The following is an 18787-nucleotide window of genomic DNA, read 5'->3' on the forward strand; positions in this document are numbered from 1 at the left end:
GAATCGACAAATCTATTATTGATAATAAGGGAAATGAGATTAGCATCTGAAAATACTACTTCCTTGCTTTGTACATCTTTATGACAAAGAAGGAAGCCATTTTGGTTGATCTCGCGATTTCATTCATCGGTAATTTATTCTGTAACCTTGTCTTCATCGTATTCCTGTCAACTCCCCCCAAAATTCCACCATTTGTCTAAACGTTAAAGCAATTTTTATAGTGATCGATCATCCTACCATCCAGCGTGTGTTTGGGATAAACATAGAAACATAGAAATTAGGTGCAGGAGTAGGCCATTCGGCCCTTCGAGCCTGCACCGCCATTCAATATGATCATGGCTGATCATCCAACTCAGTACCGCGTACCTACCTTCTCTCCATACCCTCTGATCCCCTTAGCCACAGGGCCACATCTAACTCCCTCTTAAATATAGCCAATGAACTGGCCTCAACTACCCTCTGTGGCAGAGAGTTCCAGAGATTCACCACTCTGTGGGTGTGGGTGTTAACCCATATGGCTGCAGGAAGAAACACCACAGGGTAGCTAGAGCTGAGAAGCAGCAGGTCTTTACATTGGGGATACTGTGCTTTGTGTCATTCATGAATTTTGTCCATTTGAGAAATACTAGAAAAAAATCTAGAAATTGTGGCCTGGAAGACCTATTTTAGCATAATAAGATGAACTTGCATTGAAAAATACTAACGTTAGAGGTATTATTCCAACTGTGCAAGAGGAAAATCCTCATTGTATGGTAGAATCTAAGGGGTTGTTGGCAGGAATACGATAAGGACGATGTAATAGAATACATTCCTGAGGAATGAAATTGCAGGATAAGACAAACTGGCTTCCTTCTTTGTCAATAGCCAATATGTAGTAGAGCAGGATAGACATAGACTTGGACAAATATTCTCTGAGTTTAATAATTCTATTTTATCGAGGAAAAGTGGGAGGGAGATATGAGGGTGTGGTTACCCATGGAAGACACCAGATCTGGTAGCTGGTATGAAACTTGGTGAATATTCTCAAGTTTTGTTGAGAACTAACCTTTGAAGATCGTCTGACATTCAATTGGAACGGTTATTCAGGAGATTTAAAGGGATTAGTTGGAGCTTGTAATGGTACAGACTGAAGAGGGCCTGTGTAGCATTGATGCATTAAATGGTATTTTTGGCTTTGCTTTTGTTCTCTTGCTAGTACATGTTAACAGTCACACATTTAATCATTTTTAATTGTGAAAAATAAAAAGTTAATATAAAAATGTCCAAGCCATCAAGTTTTGTGACCTCTGAAATACTTCATTTTGTAGGAAATTACCTTTAGCACTATTTGGCTTCTTTGTCACTAACTCTATCTGCCAAACCAACCCCTATATCACCTGTATCCATTTATCACTTGTCATGCTTTGTCCTGCCCCAACCTCTCTTTTCCAGCTTTCTCTCCCCTCCTACAATGTCTGAAGAAAGGTCTCGACCTGAAATGTCACCTGTCCATTCCCACCATAGATGCTGCCTGACCCTTAAGTTCCTCCAGCACTCTGTATTTTGCACAACATTCCAGCATCTGAGTCTCCTCTCTAACTCTGACAAGTTTTAATCGTGAGTGGAATATAGTAAGCCTTTGTTTTCAAAGTGGAAATACAATTATTAGAGAAAGTATTTTTCATTCTTGTGTTTCTGATGAAATTAATCTTTTGGTGTTCCTATTGTGAGAAAGGTCAGTATGATGCACAATGGAGAAACCAATTGCTAGCCTGACTTTTTAATAACTTTTTGTTCCAGTTCAGTGGATTTTGCTCATTGATGTGTTGAGCCAGATTGAGCCTACATCTCATGGAGTGATATCTCAGTGCAGCCCAGGAGACCTGAAACCAAGCTGCAAGGTTTCACTGCTGGATTATTGAAGTGCTCTGTAAGGCACATAAAGGAACAGATCATCTATTGATTCACAAGGTGCAGACTGTCATCCCCTGAGCTGGGATATTAATTAGTTTAGTTTGGAGATACAGCAAGGGAACAGGCCCTTAGGTCCACTGAGTCCATGCCGACCAGCGATCCCCACACACACACACACCACACACTAACACCACACACTAACACACACACACACACACACACACACACACACACACACACACACACACACACACACACACACACACACACACACACACACACACACACACACACACACACACACACACACACACACTAACACCACACACACACACCACACACACACACACACACACACACACACACACACACACACACACACACACACACACACACACACACACACACACACACACACACACATTTTTTACACACACACACACACTAACACCACACAACCACACACACACTTTGGACACACACACTAACACCAGGCACACACGGACACCACCCACACACTACACACCAGACACACACTCTGTACACACACACCCATAGTCAGGATTTTTTATCAAGCCTCTTAACATACAAACCTGTATGTCTTTGGAGTGTGGGAGGAAGCCTGGGCTCCCGGAGAAAACCCACGCAGGTCATAGGGAGATGTACAAACTCTGTACAGACAGCACCCGTAGTCAGGATTGAATTTGAGTCTCTGGCGCTGTAAGGCAGCAACTCTACCGCTGTGCCACCGTCCCATCAATTAATTCCAATGTGTCCTGCCGCAGTCTACCATGGCTGCCTGCTCCCGCCATTTTAATGTGACCTGTGGCAATCTCTGTGAAGATTGCTGGCTGCACTTACAGAACAACTTTAACCTCCCCTGACCCACCAAACCTGAAGGCTGTCAATATGGGCAGGCCATTGAATGCCTGCCAATCTCTTTAACTCCTGAACATTTATATACACATAGGATGTGCAAACAAAAAAAAAGAGAACATTTTGATTTTGGGCCAGTTTCATAATTTTGCATATGAAGTATTTGGGGCAGCACACCAATAGAGTTGCTACCTTGCGGTGCCAGAGTCCAGGGTTCAATCCTGACCATGGGTGGCTGTCTGTACAGAGTTTGTACCTTCTCCCTGTGGCCACATGGGTTTTCTCAAGATGTTCCCGTTTCCCCTAACACCAAAGACATGCAGGTTTGTAGGTTAATTGGCTTTGGTAAAAATGTAAATTGTGCCTAGTATGTAGGGTAGTGCCAGTGCACGGGTGATCGCAGGTTGGCACACACTTGGTGGGCTGAAGGCCCTGTTTCCACATTCTATCTCACAAATCTTTTGCAGCCCACACAATAAGTATCAACTAAGATTATTAAAACTGACTTCAATAACAATAAGCATACCTTTCGGCCACAGTCAACGTTTCCCACTCATTTTAGTAGATTCCACTGCGCCAATAACAGGTTTTCTTGCTTTGGTTCTGAGAGTTTGCAAGTCTACAGAAAGTCATAGGGTATCATTGAGTTCAGTGATGTGCTCACTGCAGCAGCTAGTAGTAAAATACAAAGTACTGCACTAACTCAGTGGGTCTGGCAGCGTCGCTGGAGGACATGGATAGGCAATATTTTGGGTTGTGTCCCTTCTATAGACTGATTGAAATAGAGTGGGCATTACTTATTCGGAAGTAGGGATCGTAGGGTCAATAACTCATTAAAATCTGTACTTGGTGCCAACATTGAGCATAAGATTCCCCCAGTGTATTGTGAGAAAAGAACATCTAGAGTATATTGATAGAACAAATAAATCCCAATGCAGGTTTTTGTTGGTGGAAAGAGACATGACAAGAAAGAGAATAATGGTAACTAAACAATAGTTCATTCCACACTCTCCTGCTATTAACTTGCTGCTGCACACTGTAGCATGCATCTCTAATACACAATTGATTACCCCCATACAACTTCAAATCAGCATGCACTCTTCGTTCATATCTGCTGACAAAATGCAATCATAACCACATCTGCATCTTTCTGTGGTGTGCAGAAGAGGCCTGGCTGATCCACTGATGGTAACGGTTGCTTATTAAAGAGGTAAGTTCAGGTATTCTCTGCTGTTACGTAACGTTTGTGCCCATCAACTGTCAGATTTTGGACTCACAATTTTATTTACCCAATCTTCTCATACAGACGTCAGAATTTGTCCCTTTCCGATTGTAACAAAGTATGAGCAGCAGTGACTTGCGGTGAGGTCAATGGCTGGGGAGGCACACTAGCTAGTCACAGTGGCCCGGCCCTCCCTGTATTGATCACCGCGTCTCCCCGAGGAGAGAGAGGGGTGGTGCCATGGCTGGGAGGGAGGGAGGGAGAGAGAAGAGAAGGAAGAGAGAGAGAAGGGAGGGAGAGAGAGAGAGAGAGAGGAGAGGGAGAGAGAGGGAGAGAGAGGGAGAGAGAGAGAGAGAGAGAGAAGGGAGAGAGGAGAGAAGGGGGAAAGAGAGAAAGGAAAAAGAAGTGAGAGAGAGAGAAGGGAGAGAGGAACGATGGTACGTTATAACCTGCAGCCGTCCCATTCTGACTGCCGCCGAACCCCCCACCGCACCATTGTACCCTTCCTCACGGCGGCCCAGTGATGTCTCGGCTCTGACAATTCGATGGATCTAACCAATAACAACACTAAGAGCAACCCCTGACTGATGAAGCTAGCTAACATGGAGGGAGAGCGAGGTAGCGTCAATTACATGGGCTGAACCTACGTAATTGACGCTCGCTCGTCCTTCACTGGGCTCAAGACACCCCCATCCCCCTCCCCCCTTGTGAGGCATATGTGATCACTGCCTCACCTGGTGCTTTTTCAAAGCAGTTTTTTCATGAGACCAGCGAGCCTAAATTTAATATATTTACATGTGAAATACGTTACCTGGACATTGGAAGGTAAGGACATGTAATGAAGGAGTTTACAAACATTACATTAGTGACATACATAAAGCTGGTAACAGGCACACGCTTATTGCCCGCGCTCCATGCAGTTTCTGAGGGGTTGCGCAATCAGAGGGGAGGCTCAGCTCATCGCTGCCTCACCTCTCATCTCTCCCTATATCCCCAAATTTGGCGATTTTGACTATAAAAAACGATTTGATTCACATATAAATGACATTTATAACACAGATCAGTGGAAAAATCTTTTTATTTATTTTATTATTATTTTTCTTTACTTTTCTTAACAGCTATTTTCATTGGGAACATGACAGGGGAGGCTCCGCCTTCCCTGCCTCCCCCTCCCCTGCCTCCCCTGACTGCACCGCCCTGATGAGCAGGTCATTAAAACGATAATATGAGCATTTATTAAAATAACTAAAACTACAACTCAACAGCAGTAAAGCAGCAAACAAACACTCATTTTCCTATATCCTTGAAATGCAAAATTTGATTGAGAAGCGCCTTGCAAAATGCTTGTCGGAAACAAGCATATAAGAGTTGGCCTGAGAATTTTCAAAGCATCTTAAAGTCTGTGGGTAGAACCAGCAACTGCAGTTCTTTGTTTCTATGTTAATGTCCATGAGTTTTGATGCCGTTCCGGTTTCACAGCCCGTGGTGAAATCTAATGAGCTCACTCAGAGTGTACATTTATATAATCAATAAGCCTGCACTGCTACCCTAATCTTCAAAATGCAGTTGACTATGTTTTCGGAATTACCATTTGTTCTTAGCATTGAAAAGAAGGATTATTTATAACGTCACACACCAAGCTAGTCTCAAATGTCTCTGAGAAAGAACATTTTATAGTTTTTGTACTCATTCTTGCTTCTGCAGAGCATCGACCTCATAATTTACCGCTTCTTCTAAGTGAGCTCGTATTTTTCCAAGCCACAGCTTTTTTTTTCATTTCTCCGCTTACTTGACATACAGAGAAACGAGCAACTGCAGATGCTGGTTTACAAAACACAGACACAGTGCTGGATTATCTCAGCGAGTCAAGCAGCATATCTGTATAACTGAGATAGGTGACATTTTGGTCGGGGCCCATCTGCAGACTGAAATGTCTTGATCTGAAATGTCACCTTTCCATGTTCTCCAGGGATGCTGCCTGGCCTGCTGAGTTACTCCAGCATTTTGTGCCTTTTTTCTGCTTGCTTTATATATGGTGCCTCTTGCGGGCAGCTCTGACTTAGCTGAAAGGCCTGTTTAATCCTGACAGTACACTGATTTAATATAGTTGTGGGTAGATGTAGATGTAGATCTCTCTGACTATCGGCAGTGGTTCCAAGCAAACCCAAAGTTTAGTTTATGATGGTCATATATACTGCGGTACAGTGAAAAGCTTTTGGTTGCAAGCGATTCAGTCAAAGAGACAATATATGATTACAATCAAGCCATCCACAGTGTACGGATAAAGGGTACGACATTTAATGGAAGGTAAAGTCCGATTACAGAGGGTTCAAATGTTTCCAATGAGGTAGTTGGAAGGTCAGGACCTCACAAGACATCAAGCCATTTAAATGTTAACAAATCCTGGACTTGTGCGCAATAGCTGTCAAAGGTAGAAACTGGGGATTTTCTACCAGCTTTGGAAGATTAAATCTGTCACTTTCTAATGTTGCTCCGCATGGAATCTTGGAGAGGAATGATTCCTTGCTGTAATAGACTGAGAAACAGCCTCTCTGATCCTATACCAGAGCAGGGACCATAACCTATTATTTTTAATTGTGGTTTGTGGAGCAACAATTTCATAGGAGATGTGAAGATGGGCTGCATTTGAAATAAAAATGTGTCACTTTTAAGTTTTTCAATTATTTATCGTTGTAAAATGTTTTCAGTTAACTTTTTAAATACAATTTCCATTTCAAGGTGATTAAAATTGTTCGCATCACATTGTAGAGTTTTTTAAATATCTCTAAATGTCAAAGCTATATGCACAGTTGAGAATGTAAAAAGTAGCCTTACCTACTTAAGGACAATTTGGGATTGGCAATAACTGTTGGGTTAGCCAGGGACACATAGGTCCTGGGGAATTAATTTTTAATAGTGCCTCCATTCAAATTGTAATTTTCCAAATATATTCCAATTTTGAAGATTTAGGTTTGCTAAGATAGTCATTCCAGGACCAACCAGTCATAAAGATAGGGTTGTGTCAAACGGGTATAAGAACATATGTAACAGAAGCAGGAGTAGGCCATGAAGCTCCTTGTGTGTGCTCACTGTTCAATAACATCAAGGCTAATATTTTACCTCAGCAGTAACCCCATATCCCTTGGCTCCGATGTAACTGTTCGGATTGAGTTGGGCTGTGCCATGCCTATCTGTCTCAGTATCCAGTTCAGGATTCTTTGTTTAGTATTATGGTATCTGCCTTCACTTGATCAATGGCAATGTATATGCAGACTAGTAAAAACATTATTCTGCCCTTTCTACTGATTCCTCCTGGCCCAATCAAGTTGGGCTTGGATTTGCTATGGATGGATCGGATATGGGTTGGTATTAACGTTGTGTCTGAGCGGAGCTTTATGCTGCACTAATGAAGACGTTTGCTCAAATGGTTTCCAAATTGGCAAATATTGAGCTGGGATTCTTCAACCCCTAAGAGGATTTAAACCAGGTTCTGCTTCCCGCTATAGCAAGGAGCTGTGCTAATACTTTCTCGAAAGCTGTAGGGCTATTCTGCTCCTTCATTTGCCTGAAAGGGATTGAGTGGAGGCTCAACTAAACATTCAGCAAAAGCTCAATCTGAGTAGAATTGAGCTTTCAAGTGAATTACTGTTAATACTTTGAAATAAGCAAAACTTAGGTGTCCCTAAAGTCATGACTGAGAATATTTTAGCACAATAAGCAAGGGTTATACTTCAACAAACTTACTGGAATTGAAGCAGATGCTGATTTTACTGGACCTTGCATTAAACAATATTCCCTCTTCCTGTATCTGTAAACTATGTATGGCTTGATTATAATCACGTATAGTCTTTTTGTTGACTGGACAGCATGCCACAAAAGAGCTATTCATTGAACCTCGGTACACATGCCGATAATAATAAATAAACTATTTAGTACTCATGATCCTCTAAGTCAACAGATTAAAGCTTCTTTAGTTTAGAGATACCGCTCCGAAACAGGCCCTTTGTCCCACCAGGTCTGCACTGATCAGCGATCTCTGCAACCTAACACGATCATACTCTGGGCAATTTTACCAAGCCAATTAATCTACAAACCTGTACGTCTGTGGAGTGTTGGAGGAAATCGGAGCTTCCAGAAAAAACCTACGCAAGTCATGGGGAGAACGTACAAACTTCATACAGATAGAGCCTTTAGTCAGGATCGAACCCGGGTCTCTGGCAACTCTATCGCTGCGTCACTGTGTTGTCCTTCTGAAGAGCAAAATATCGTAGAACCCTGGAAACATGAGAAAAGAAACCCAGAACTTGAACATGATGTGCACGTCAGGTTAGTGGAGAAAGAAACAATTTATGTTTGGGGTTACGATGATCTTTTGTCAGATTGAAACTTCCATATGCTGAGTTCCTGGAATCGTTGATTGTATTGAACTGTTCCTAGGCATTTGCAGCATTGAAGCTCCCCTACCAATATCATCAACACAAATAGTTTATAAATGTGGACTGTTTATTCTCTGCATGAAGCAAATGTTGAATCTTTACACAAATAAATGTGTATGGATGCCATAAAATGGAAAACATTGGAACTACACAGCAGATAAAGGCAGCACCTGTGGAGATGGGAAAACTTCAGGTTATTGGCCTTTTGTCAAGTTTGGGGAAAGTTATAAACACAAAACCAAGAAATTCAGTGGTGTTTTAAATAAAATATTGTGTGGTTACCCTTTGATTATTTAGCTCCAACAAGATTAAACTGTTTCTTTGTGAGGTTTATAGAACATAATTGTGTGCTTTATAACCATATAACCATATAACAATTACAGCACGGAAACAGGCCATCTCAGCCCTACAAGTCCATGCCGAACAAATTTTTTTTCCCCTTAGTCCCACCTGCCTGCACTCATACCATAATCCTCCATTCCCTTCTCATTATGCCTATCCAATTTATTTTTAAAAACCATGAACCTGCCTCCACCAGACTGCTCATTACACCGCCACCACTCTCTGCGTAAAGAAGTTCCCCCTCATATTACCCCTAAACTTCTGTCCCTTAATTCTGAAGTCATGTCCTCTTGTTTGAATCTTCCCTATTCTCAAAGGGAAAAGCTTGTCCACATCAACTCTGTCTATCCCTCTCATCATTTTAAAGACCTCTTCCATTTCTTCATCAAATATTGAAACCAGGAACTGCAGACTGCTTAACATGCAACAAAAGCTTTTCATTGTGCCTCGGTACACGTGATAATAAGCTAAACTCAAAACTCAGATGCTCAGTGTGAAGAAGGGTCCCGACCTGAAACGACACCTATCCCTTCGTCCCACTGAGTCTGTGCCAAAGATCACCCCGTACACTAACACTATCCTAAACACTAGGGGCTATTTACAACCCTACAGAAGCCAATTAACGTACAAACCTGCACGTCTTTGCAGTGTGGAAACCAGATCATCCAGAGAAAACCCACCCGGTCACAGGAAGAACATACAAGCTCTGAACTGACAGCACCCAAAGTCAGGATCGAACCCAGGTCTCTGATGCTGTAATGCAGCAGCTCTACCACTACACCACTGTGCCACCCATAATTTTACCTATCCATGTTCTTCAGAGATGCTGCTTGACCCATTGAGTTAGTCCAGCACTTTGTGTCTTTATTGGGAAACTTATTAATGGTTTCCTGTGAACTTTACAATTGGGGATCTTGACCTTAGAGTCATAAAGTGATACAGTGTGGAAACGGGCCCTTCGGCCCAACTCGCCCACACCAGCCAACAATGGCCCAGCTACACAAGTTGCACTTGCCTGCGCTTGGTTCATATCCCTCCAAACCTGTCCTATCCATGTACCTGTCTAACTGTTTCTTAAACGATGGGATGGTCCTAGCCTCAACTTCCTCCTCTGGCAGCTTGTTCCATACACCCACCACCCTTTGTGTGAAAAAGTTACCCCTCGGATTCCTATTAAATCTTTTCCCCTTCATCTTGAACCAATGTCCTCTGGTTCTCGATTCCCCTACTCTGGGCAAAAGACTACCCGATCTATTCCTCTCATGATTTTGTATACCACTATAATACCTCCCCTCATCCTCCTGCCCTCCATAGAATGGAGACCCAGCCTACTTAACCTCTCCCTATAGCTCACACCCTCTAGTCCTGGCAACATCCTCGTTAAGCTTTTCTGAACCCTTTCAAGCTTGACAATATCTTTCCTATAACATGGTGCCCAGAACTGAACACAATATTCTAAATGCGGTCTCACTGATGTCTTATACAACTGCAACATGACCTCCTAACTTCTATACACAATACTCTGACTGATGAAGGCCAAAGTGCCAAAAGCCTTTTTGACCACCTTATTTACCTGCGACTTGACCTTCAAGGAACCATGCACCTGTACTCATAGATCCCTCTGCTCTAGAACACTACCCAGTGGCCTACCATTTACTGTGTAGGTCCTTCCTTTGTTCGACATCCCAAAATACAACACCTCACACTTCTCTGTATTAAATTCCATCAACCATTCCTCTGCCCACCTGGCCAATCGATCCAGGATCCTGTTGCAATTGTTCACAACCATTTTCATTATCTGCAAAACCACTAACTTTTGTATCTTCAGCAAACTTGCTAATCTTGTCCTGTATGTTCTCATCCTGGTTGGACTTGAACAAATTTTCTGAGGATAACATACAATTTCATTAAACAATTAAGTGGACAAACCACAAGACCAGATACGCACTTCCAGCTCAAGTGCGGTGTTGCTAAATAAATAGATACTGCAATAAAAGGGGAGAGCTGGCAGAATTCTCCAGCGGTTTCATAGGAACTTGATTGGGAAGTGAGGTTGATGTGACCACTGAAGGGATTGTCTTTGTACTGAAGGAAACCGGATCGCTGCATGGCTAAGACCAAAGCTTATGATAGGAAGTTATGAGGGATATTTCTGTAATACCTTTTACTACATGATTGTTGTCTGTGAATTTCTGCACAGCGGGCAAATTCCCCTGCTTGCTCTGACATTTCCTGGAGAATGAAGGAAGAGTTTATGAAGTATGTTCACCTTGGTATGATATCGGGATGATCTCAGGGATCGAGAAGTGAGCAGCAAACTCACATGGCACCGATCTGTCACAGTCTGGATTGATCCAAATGCCGTTTGGATTTTAGAAATGGCACCAAAACATGGCTGTGCCCACATGTGTAAAAATGCAAAAATAATTTCACTGAGCCATTGCGCATGTGACAAAAAAAAGCACCATTGACCCAGAAGCTTGGAAGCCAAGAGTGACTATGATCCTAACTTTGGCCACAGCAGTCAAAGCACATGTGAGATGGTGTTTGAGATCATAGGAAGTCACGCTCTTAGTAAGGACAGAGGATGTATTTGAGCATTGACCATTTCACTGGAACTGCTACTTCTCAGCTCCACCGATCTGGGTTCAATCCTAACATCCCGTGTTGCCCGCGTGGAGTTGGTACTTTCTCCCTGCGACCAGTTGGGTTTCCTCCAGATGATCTGGTTTTCCCTTGCATCCCCTCCTGCTAGTCGGCAGGTTAATTGCCCCCTCGAGTGTAGGTGAGTAGGGGACACAATTTGAGGTTGGTGAAGAACTGATAAGACTATGGAGAGAATTAAATAGGTTCGTGTATGATTAGGGTTAAAATGGGTGGCTAACAGTTGGCACTTGAAAGTCTTTATCACTGTATGACTGATCTATTTTTCTATCAATAACTAGGTTTCAAACGAAGCAGAGTTAAAAAAAAAAAAAACCTTGTTCTATGAGTGAATAAATGTTATTTTTCAGATCAGAGAGGATTAAAAATACTCACATTAGGGAAAAATCTTGGGTGCTGCATTACTGTGTATGCCATTTTATTGTTCTCGGGAGAACAAGGTGTTAGAAAATGGTGCCATAAGTCAGCGTACTCATTTCCTGACCAATACTAATACACCCACACGTGTATACAATATTGTTCCAGCCTTGAGTTTTTCAAAAGAGTTTTTATTCCAATGAATTTTAATGTGCAGGAGGAGGAGGAAGGAGGGAATGCTGCCAGATCGGCTGAGTGTTTCTGTTCTTATAGTGGATCATTATTTGTGATGCCTGTCTTTTATCTATGTAATTTCTGAAAAGTCAACGTTGGGAACAATGATCTTTTATAGAACTATAAAAATTAGCAACACAGAGGGAAAGTGTTCAGGTTGAAAGATTGCTCCGTGCCATTTCTCTGGCAATGAAGCTGTCATGGGTCAATTTCTCACCACTTGTGAAAGCTGCATAAAGAGCAGGAATCTCAATTGAATGGTTTGTAGGAGAATACTTTTGACTTTCTCTGTGCAATGACATGCTGACATTGACATTTAGAGCTGGAGTAACAGAGCTGGTCAGGTAGTATCTCTGGTGGGCGTGGACTGTTGACGTTTCAGATCAGGCCCCTTTTCAGATTCATCCCCTCAAGAGTATCGCTACTAAAAACGTCGCCTGTCCATGTCCTCATGAGAGGCTCCTGACACGTTGAGTTGCACCTGGCACTTTGTATTCTGCTTGAGATTCCTGCACCTGCAATTCCTTGTGTCTCTTCCAGTGGTGGAGTTGCAGTGGTACAATTGCTGTCTTACAAAGCCAGAGACCAGGGTTCGATTTTGACTATACGGGTGCGGCCTGTACGGAGTTTGCTCGTTATCCCTGTGACCACATGGCTTCTGTAAATTGTCCCAAGGGTGTAGGATAGAACTAGTGTATGGGTGTTCGCTGGTCGGCATGGACTTGGTGGGCAGAAGGGCCTGCTTCCATCCCGTATCTCTAAAAAAACCCTGAAAAACACTGTGATTGGCCTTGTTGGTTGTAGCATGGAGTTCACAGTTGATGTGAAGCGAGTTCTCACCAGCATGCAGCACAGTAGGTATGACCTTGGTAGTCAACTCTTAAAGTGCATGTGATGATCACTTTTCCAGCTCCAGGAACATGATACCACTGAGTGACTGGGGAGGTGAGTGGGATGGGGGTGATTAGAGATACAGAGTTGCCCCGGTAAGCTGTTCAAGAGCAGTGTCAGCAGGAGGCTTCTTGTTTGTACAAATAGGTCAAAGGAACCAGAGCCAGGCCTCCTGCTCAGAAAATGGTCAGAGCACTATCTGTATCGATGAATGCAGTCTGTGCCATGTGAAAACACACACACTCTGGGAAGTATGTGTGCCTATTTCTGTAGGATGAAGGGATGTAGCTGAAGTCTAGTCAACACTGAGTTTGGGTGACTTCACTAATGCAGCAGGAAATGAAAATGAATAAAAACGACAGTTGCTAGTAATCTGAAACAAAAACAGAAAATACTGCATTTCGGAAAGCAATTGTGAAAAGAGAAAGAGGGTTAATATTAAAAGCCAGAAACCTTTTGTCAGAAATGGGTATGACCTAAAATGTTAACTCTGTCTCTCCTTCCACACATACTGCCTGACCTATGAGTGTTTCCGGTATCCCAAGTCTGTGTCCCTGTTGTAACAAACTGTGAGACGCGCAGAGTTCAGCAGCAGCAAAAACCAACAATGATCCCGATTGCTGGGAAGTTGAGAGTGACTGTGAACCTGACCTCCAGCAAAACAATCAAGATGCACAGAAGGTTTTATGAGGATACTAGACCAAGTCTGACCCGTTGGGCCCCATTCCCCCCAACGCAATATTCCACCACTCACCCGTTCCCCAACGCAACACGTTTCCACCACTCACCCGCTCCACCAACGCAACCTGTTCCCCCAACACATAGCCCCCAACTGTGCAGGTGCAGCTCATTTCCTGTCATCCCCCAACACTCCCTCCTCACCCTCCCTCTTCTCGCCCCTCTCCTTCTCCCCTCCTTCACTCCCTCCCTCACCTTTCCTTCCCTCTCCTTTCCCCTACCCTCAGTTACTCCCTACCCTCAATCACTCCCTCCTCTCTGTCACTCTCTCTGTAACCACTCTCCCCTCATGATGTCATTGTGAGGTGGAAGCTACTTTAAAAAAAATGTAAATGAGATCCCATTGTGATGTAATTGTGGGGTGGAGCACTGCTCACAAGGGCAGTTTATGTAAATGAGATCCCATTGAGACGTCTTAGCTGCTAACTGCCACTTTAACTTTCTCAAAGTGGGGTTTTGTAAAGTTTAAAATGTGAATATTGTAAAATATAACATCAATTTGAACGAAATTTGATTTAAAAAAACACACCACAGGACAATTGTGAGTAAGCTGGTGCCAAAATTGTAGCACTATCATGTACCATTTTGGCGTAGTTCTGGGAGCACATGGGCACACAGACACACAGACAGAATCACAAACAAGATGAGAGTTTTAGTAATAGCCAGTCTGAGAACTCATGGGGAACAAAGAGCAGGTTGTATATTTGCATGGTTTTGAGAGTTATGTGGAGGAAGATGGATAATGTAACCAGGTTATTCTGGAAACAAATAAGATCTTGATAAACAAGGAGCCAACATTTTGAAGAGCGCAAAGATATCCAGTAATGACACAAATTTGGTCTGCTCCTGTATAATTCTGATTTTTAATTTTTAACAGAAAAACTCTTTTCCTGTTGGACTTATGTGGATTTCTAGTCCACAACCTTTTGCATTGGCCCTGGTTCTAGGTCTCCAGTTGGAGCTGTCAACTAATCTATCATTCACCTCTTGGATGTAATTCTTTCCATTATTTTATTGAAATATGACGACCATTGTCTTTAAACTTATTTTAATATCTCGGCTTCTGGAATCCTTGTTGTGTTAAGTTTGTGTAAACATTTTTCCTTTCTATCCTTTTATTTGCAATTTAATGTTTCTCTTGTCTCTGCCCACTACATAACGATTCGTTACCAAAGAAATCTTACCATGAGAATCTTTATAAGTAGCTTCCCTTCATCTTCATTTCAGTGGGACACATCACAATTTTACAAGCCTTTCGTCAACAAAACATCTGTTGACTAACAGTTAATTTGTTGTCCAAATTCAACATCTAAGCTTTACTTTTATATTCAGTGCTTCCCTGCGTAAAACCTCTTACAACCATTTTGTTCCTCACTCTCACCTCTTAAATGATCGATGTACAGTAACTGTCTTTCTAGTTTTCCCTGAGCCCTCATTTGTTAATGTTCTTTTGGTGCATGGTTGCATGTCAAGCAGATTATGAGCACGCTGTGATATATTTCAGATTTAAGCCATTTGGCGAGGTATGAATGAATGATTGACATCTCTTTTGTGAACCCAGCAGCTTATGTAATTGGCACCACTTTTGCCACAAATAACAAGGTGATAGCAAGGTGAGGTGATTGCTTTGTAACTGCGCCCAATATGAATGAAGTGATTATTTGATATGGAAAATCTAATATGCTGTTTTACCTTTATTGAGTAAAGGAATATGGTTTCAAAACATTGTGATATCTATTTAGTGGCAGACCCCTACATAGGTAAATTAATTTGCCTTAAATAAAAATACCAGTCTAGTGAACTCTTGGCAATTGTTTGCTCTCTGGTATGTTAACTGTTTTTATTCAATATTGGCCATTGATCACATACAATCCTTCTTATCATCTCCAAAAATTATTGCTTCCCTTAGATCAAGGTTTTTGCTGAGGAGCTTCTGTTTTAATCTTCCCATGCTCACAATGGTATATATAATGATTGTGTAATGGGAATTATTGTTTTTGGTCACACACACACACACACACACACACACACACACACACACACACACACACACACACACACACACACACACACACACACACACACACACACACACACACACACACACACACACACACACACACACACACACACACACACACACACACACACACACACGGAAAGCGGGGGAGCGCTGTCTGAAATTCACGGTGCAAAGCCAAGGTGATATAGACACACACCATGATGAACAGGAAGGTTAAGATGGCTAGCACAGTGTATGGTAAGTCGTTTAAAAGAGCGGGGAGGGGAGAAGGGGGGAGAGACACTTTTAAAAGCCAGACAACTTTTAATAAGCCAGAGATACACAGCTGTGAAGTGTGGCGGGCATTTAACATTACCGGTCGGTTTTCCTTGGTTCTGAAAACTCGTGCTTACATTTATTTTCCCCAATGAGTCAATGAAAATGCCCGGTCAGCAAAGGAGATTAACTAAAACTATCTACGGCTACCTCGACTACCTATAACTACATAGCGACCCCACTACCACTGCACCTACGACTGTAAAAGTATTGATTTTCTCCATGGTGACCAATTTTTGCTCGCAGAAAATGTTTCAACATGTTGAAAATTTTGCTGCGACCATACTGATGAGGCCGCAACTAGTTCCCAGAATGCGGGAACTCCTCACGACCATGAAGGAGACTCACCAGAGACCATCAGCGAAAATGTGGTGACCCTGTGGCAATCATGAGGCGAGCGCAGTCTCCTGCACTCGCCTAAAAAGGTCTCCTAAGTGGGACAGTCCCTTTATTCTCTCTTTTATGTGTTATTTATTTTGTCACCGTGTCAAAAATATTCTTGATGTCCTCTTGCCAGATATTTCTTCCAGGCCTTCCTTCATTTGCCATAATAATATTTTTCCCAGATTTGTGTCTTAATCGAGAGCTAATCTGCTTCATCAGAAAGCTCAGCCCATTTTACTAGTGGGTGACCACTAATACTGGAAAGGTACTTTCCCAATTTTTGCTGATGTAATTGTAGATGGCATTAAAGCCAAGACTTGCACAAGTGAAATGGTTACCTTGCAATTAATTGATTCCTTACTTATTTGAAGCGCCTAAACCTAGAAAGTTTCATTGACCAGCTTTCTACGACCAATTATCAAACACACCATGTGCATAAAATTGTCGTTCACGATATTTATTTTGCCAATTATTTAGATAGGCCATTATAATTTAAAACTGAGCACAGCATATATGAAATGAATCCTAGGTACTTTCAATGACTTATAAACATGGGAAGGATAGGTTTTGTCTATGTATTACCATATGCGTGTCATTGTATGTATGTTGTGCAAATTTGAGGTTTACATTCTCTCTTTAACGTGTTATTTTTTGGGTGGTGTATCAACTTCTCTTCTCGGAGACAGAGTATATATATATTTTTTTTCTGTGTATGCCTTCCTCGTTCATGTCCATTGTACAATTGTGCTATTTCCTTATTTAACCGCCTTTCATTTTCGTTTGATGTATATGTTCTTGATATATCTTTTTAAAATTATTTAAAAGATATATGTAAATATTTCCTGCCCACCCTTAAGGTTTATATTTACACTTTTTAAAATATTTATGAAAAAACAGAACATTTTGAAAAGATGAGCAGATCTGGCGATATCCGTGGAACGAAACGGTTTACCTATGTTCAAGATAGACACAAAATGCTGGAGTATTAAAAGAGGAAACTCGAAACAGAAGGAAAGAGAAAACTTGGAATCTCCCTTGTGGAGTTCAGCAAAGCTGTCACCTCGTCAATTTGTGTTTGAATTCTCCAATGAAGAGGGAATCACATTTTGGGCACAATTAGTCAACATTTGTATGAGAATTAGTAACTGATTTTGTTTGACATTAGATTGCTTTTGCACCAGGAGGGAGTATTCTTTAGAACAAAGCAAATTGAAATATGTTAAATCAATGAATGTAGTCCAACTCCTGTCAAAATAAAAGCGTAAAACACGTGAGCAGCTTTGAATTTGCTAACCTCTCTGTCATGATGTGATTTGTTCTTTCACCATGATGGATGGTGTGGGAGAGGGAATGCTGGAGGGGAAATCTGCATATTAAATATAAATTTCTCATTTTCTGTGAGTGCATGCAATTAGCAGTATTTAGTAACTTTAATTATTCATTGAACGTTGTAAACAGTACAAGCCATGCCAGTTTATTGAATAATTTTCAATAATTTGAACAAAGGGACTACACATCAAGGAAATTGGCCTGGAGGAATGGAATAACATTTATTTCAATGTGGCGACATTAACTTCACATGTCTTTGGGTTACTGATCATGTGTTTGTGAACATTGGTGGAAAGTGAGGAGACTGGCTCTGTTACTGCCAGCAGAGCACCTCTCTCTATGTTATCTCTGATGGGTGTCAGGTCTTATGGGGAAAAGGCAGGAGAATGGGGTTGAGCGAGAAGAGAGAGAGCAGCCATGATTGAATGATAGAGTGGACTTGATGGACTGAATGGCCTAATTCTGCTCCTATTCATGAACTCCAAGGCCCAAGAATTTATTTTTGCTTCAAGGAGACGGAACTTGATAGATAAATGATTGTAAAGGGTATATGCCATTAATTTCCAGACACCAGTCTTTTGAAGGGGTTTCAAAAATCTAGGACCTTTGCCAAACAACTTGGCCTTCCAGTTTTTATTTATCCCCCTTCTCCTGTTTATTGCAATACACAAAAGAGAAAAATGCAACGTTTATAGCCTCAATGTTGCAAAGCACTTTACATCCAAATTGTGTAGGAAGAAACTGCAGATACTGGTTTGCACCAAAAATAGACACATAATGCTGGAGTAACTCCGTGGGACAGGCAGCATCTCTGGATAGAAGGAATGGGTGATGTTTCAGGTCAAGACTGTTCTTCAGTCTGAAGAAGGGGTTCAACCTGAAACGTCATCCATTCCTTCTATCCAGAGATGCTGTCTGTCCCGCTGAGTTACTCCAGCATTTTGTGTCTATCTTTTACATCCAATTGCTTAATTTAGAAATACTGTTGCAATAGAAAAGGTGGTGTGGTCAAGTACTTATCCTCTTGTATCTGGTGGGTCAGATACTCACAGATTCAGTGTGGAGAGTTGCATCACTGAGTGA

At 41.9% G+C, this 18787-nt stretch overlaps 1 protein-coding gene across 2 annotated transcripts in view; it reads left to right on the forward strand.

The window, feature by feature from the left end:
• LOC129704549 (metabotropic glutamate receptor 7-like) overlaps window positions 1-18787 on the forward strand; it is a 464128-nt gene that overhangs the window by 183671 nt on the left and 261670 nt on the right. The window lies entirely within an intron of this gene.

Source organism: Leucoraja erinacea, chromosome 16 (genome assembly GCF_028641065.1).
Source record: "Leucoraja erinacea ecotype New England chromosome 16, Leri_hhj_1, whole genome shotgun sequence".
Lineage (NCBI taxonomy): Eukaryota > Metazoa > Chordata > Chondrichthyes > Rajiformes > Rajidae > Leucoraja > Leucoraja erinaceus.